Source organism: Ovis canadensis, chromosome 3 (assembly GCF_042477335.2).
Source record: "Ovis canadensis isolate MfBH-ARS-UI-01 breed Bighorn chromosome 3, ARS-UI_OviCan_v2, whole genome shotgun sequence".
NCBI classification, from domain to species: domain Eukaryota; kingdom Metazoa; phylum Chordata; class Mammalia; order Artiodactyla; family Bovidae; genus Ovis; species Ovis canadensis.
In genome coordinates, this window is record NC_091247.1 from 26,307,216 (window position 1) to 26,311,797 (window position 4,582).

General features: G+C 40.8%; 1 pseudogene; it reads right to left on the reverse strand.

Moving 5' to 3' along the window:
• Positions 1-1,961: 1,961 nt before the first annotated feature.
• On the reverse strand, positions 1,962-2,934 carry LOC138436241 (small ribosomal subunit protein uS5 pseudogene; annotated as a pseudogene).
• Positions 2,935-4,582: the final 1,648 nt, after the last annotated feature.

Consider the following 4,582-nt stretch of genomic DNA (forward strand, 5'->3'; position numbering starts at 1 on the left):
TATTTAATGGTTGATCTTTGTATTGCAATATACATAAGTGTTGTATTACAGTCTGTTAGCATCAATATTATATCTCAGAAACCTCACTTTCATTTATTTTTTTTCTCACTTTCATTTAGATCCTTCTTGAGTTTCAGATGGTACTGTGGACTGAATATTTCTGATGCCCCAACGCCAAGTTTATATGTGAACCCCTAATCCCGTGTGGCTGTCTTTCAAGGTAGAATCTATAAGGAAGAATTAAGGTTAGTTGTCTTTCAAGGCAGGGTCTATAAGGAAGTAATTAACGTTGGTGGTCTTTCAAGATAGAGTCTATCAGGAAGTAGTTAAGGTTAAATGAGGTCAAAAGTGTCGATCTCAGATCCAATAGGATGAAGAGGTATGAGAGATCTTTCCCTCTCTCCTCTCCCACCCCCTCAGCAGTCAAGCACTAAGGAAAAGCCATGTGAGGACATAAGAAGGTGGAGGACTACAAGCTAGGAAGACTTCCTTTATCACTTCCTTTCTGTTTTAAGCATTTCCTTTAGTCATTCTTTAAGTGTATTTATGTTAAATGTCAAATTCTCATGGTTTTCTTTCATATGACAACACTTTTATTATCCCTTCTCTCCTGAAGAATAGGTTTCTAAAATATGGAATATGCAGTTAACAGTTCTTTTCTCTCAGCACTTCAAATATACTGTGCCACTGCTCCCTGTCCTGCATTGCTTCAGATGAGAAATCTGTAAATCAAACTGATATTTCTCTATTGAGAAAGCCTTGGTTCCATCTGTTGATTTCAAGATGTTGTCTTCGTTTTTAGTGTTTAGAATTGAATTCTGATGTGTCTTGACATGGATTTCTTTAAGTTTACCCTACTTGAAATTCTCCTAGCTTTTTAAATCTGTAGTTGCTCAGTTGTGTCCTACTCTTTGCAACCCCATGGACTGTAGCCCATCAGTCTCCTCTGTCCACAGAACTCTCCAGGCAAGAATGCTGGAGTGGGTTGCCATTCCCTTCTCCAAGGCTTCTTCGCAACCCAGGGTTTGAGGCTAGGTCTCCTTCATTGCAAGCAGATTTGAGAAGTTATCAACCATTATTTCTTCAAATATAGGACACTGATGATAAGATAAATTGTTTGTTATTGACTAGTTTATTTAGATCTGAGTTAAAACTCTATTTAAGCCACTTAGGAGCTAAATTATCTGTGTAAAACATTTCAGATTGATTGATCGATTTCTATAGAATGAAACATGAGGCCAGTCTATATTTGACCTCTGTTGCTTTAATCAGCAAACACGACCCTCCTTCCCCAACCCGGATGAGACTTTACACACACAGGAATACATTATCTTCTTTGGAGAACTTCTTTTTCCTCACTGTATTTGGTGACGTTGCCAATGATATTACTATCTCAACCTTTACCACACTCCATAAGGATTGAATTGTGTCCATCCTAAGAAATAAGCTACATGAGGCATAAGCATTATCATGTTTACCCATGCCTGGAACAATGCCTCATCCATGAGACTAATTATTATTTCTTGCATGTATAAATAAATAATGAGTCAAATCCCAATGATATTTCTTTCCCAGTGCAGTAAGGTGACAGAACCCTTGAAGATTTGTAGTCAGTGCTGGTGAGCACCTGGCTCTGTAATGAGGAGTAGGAATTTGTTGCATTAGCAGTCTGATTGTTCAGCTTGTTTATTGCTTACTCTGCATTTCTCCTTCTCCACTTGGCTACATCTATCTTACTCTGCATGTCTTTATCTAGACTAGGTATTTTTTTACTTAAGTCCCTAAGCTTCTTCATTTCTCCATTCTCTCTCATGATCTCTTGCCCCCTGATATTTTTTTTAAAAATAGTATCTCTTTTGATTCTAGTTTCTGTATTTTATTTTTCTTACTTTCTCCATTTTATTTATTTTTTTACCCAGCTTCACTGGTACCTCCATTCACTTTATTTTTCTTGTATAGAGCTATGTGGTGGGCACAGTTGGAGCCTGGGTCCTCTGCACGGAAACACAAGTGTGAGTCTTTATAAGATGGTCAGTGTATTCCTGGTAGAGAGACTTGGTGAACACTGTCTCTTGCCATAGATTGGGGTGAGATATCTGTAGGTCTTGGAAATGGGATGAAAAGTATCCTTGGCAAAGTTACCCAGGGTGGCAGTGCAGCCCCTGGCACAGATGTGTAGTTGTTGTTTAGTTGTTAAGTCGTGTCTGACTCTCTGCGACCTCATGAACTGTGGCCCACCAGGCTCCTCTGTCCATGGAATTCTCCAGGCAGAAATACTGGAGTGGGTTGCCATTTTCTTCTCCAGAGGATCTTTCCCAAGCAGGGATCGAACCCAAGTCTTCTGCTTAGCAGGTTGATTCTTTACCACTGTACCACCTGGTAAGCGCAGCAGAGGTGTAGCTTAATAGCAGTCATCAGCAGCAGCTTTTTTGGGCACAGATGATACCAGTGCTCCTGGCAGCAGGTATGAGGTACACCAGTGCAGAACCACAGCAGCCAGTCACCTTGCAAGAAACAGTATCGGGCTTGCTGACCTTGTTAGTCACGCCAGTAGCCTCATTGCACGATGACGGACAGCTTGGTGAGAATGATGGCCCCATGGACAGCAGAGGCTGCCTCCCTGGAGCCCTTGACACCCACACGGGGTTGTGACCCCACTGGTGATAAATGCTGAGGCCCTGTTATGCTGGCCAGCACAGGTCTGCTTTTATAAAGGCATAATCTTCTAAACCTTGTCTCTGAGAGATGCCACCAGGAAAAGGTCAATGATCATAGATTCCTTGATGGGCAGAAAGAAGACATAAACCTCCTCCAGGGACTTATCTTCATGTCCTTGACCAGGCTGCCCAGCTTGGTGACTGGGAGCCACTCCTGTCCTCTGCTGTGGCCCCAGATGTTGCCAAAGCCCCCATGGAAGCCACTGTGGCCATCCATCCCAGGGGCACCCACAGCCTGTGGGGCCTTCAGGCACTCTTGCACCACCAGTATCACCCACCATTTAGTGCTTTTATGGAGAAGAAGCTTACCTTCCCCATTTTAATTTTTTGCTTCTTATCTGTCTTGCCAAATCTTTATCTCTATTCTGTATCACATCACAATAGGACTCTAACCCATATGTGTTTATTTAGCATTTACTAGTTATTCAGTATTTATTTGTTATATCCTAGAACAAAGATATATCTTCCTTTATCTAACTGAAAGAAGTCATGTAATGTATTAAAATTAATATATCTAATTTAAAATATTATGTACAAGCTAATAAAGTGTTATATATATCTAAGTTAAGTACTAGAATTAAATATGTTTATATAGGGAAGAAAATAAGACTTTTTATTCATCTCCAGCTCTTGATTAATTTTGCTTTTCTTATTGATTAAAGGCTGCTCATAGGAAAGAAATTGTGATCCCTCTCTTAAAAATGCATCTACGACGTCTTTTATTTAATCAGTGTTAAACTCCCAAACAGCAACTGTGATAGGCAGGTCTGATGAGAGCCGTGTTGATTAATTTCCATAAGCAAGAGCACCTGGTTTTAGGAAATTGAACAGGAAACTCTCAGCGTTAGCTCAGCGTCTAGGGAACTCATTGGCTGGTGAATAGTGACTGCGCATATTAGCAGTCAGAATTATCCAAAAGGCAGAGCACACAATGGCCAGTGATCTGGCTATGTTGTCAAACCTATTCTTTGGCTAGAGAATGATTCTTTATTCATCCCACTCTCCAGACCTCAATTCTGCCCTTCTTTGTTCTGCTCTGCTACAGAACCACCCCAGGTAGAAGAGACAGAGGGAAGTAAGAGTGCCTGTGCATCTGTCTATGGGATGGCTGGCAACATAAGTTCGCTCAGACTTTCCAGGCATCAGCTCTGTAGCTCCAGCTGATCCCTTTGGCCATGTGTCCTCCCCAAACCTCTCTGCTCCTCTGCCAACCTACCCCAAGTGGTGCTTAGCGCTCTGTTTTCCATCACAGCCTTAGCAGAAGAATGTTTTTTCTTATGGTGAATCAACACAATGATCTCTCCCAGTGGAGGATTTTCAACCTTGAACCTTGGCTCTCATTTGGGAATGAACACTGGAAATGAATCTGTTCTCTGGGGTCCTGAGATGCTCAGAGCTCTTAATTTCTGCTCACACCTCCACCCTCATGTCCTTGATAATACGTGCTCAGGGCCCATAAATACTTCATTGGAGAGCTTAGTGAAGTATTTTTCTCCACCTTAGATTACCCTATAAATATTGAAATTGGACAAGATCTTTCAAAGTACTTAAGTGACATTTTGTTGATGTACATATGGGGTGAATAAATTTACATCTATTAGATAATTATTTATCAAGCTAATTGGCCCCAAATCATCAACTTATTTTTCTTTTTTTAGATAAAACTTACTACTTGCACAGAGGAGATTTTTTTTCCCCAAACTTGAGTTCTTCTGGGACTGCTTGCAAAACTGGATTCACAGACTGCAAAAGCGCTTTGTGTACTTTTGTAGCAAGGAAGGCGAAACTGAGATCTCGAGCATTAAATAATAATTTTATGCTGCAAAACTTGTGTGCGAAGTACTGACATTGTATTCCCACGATTA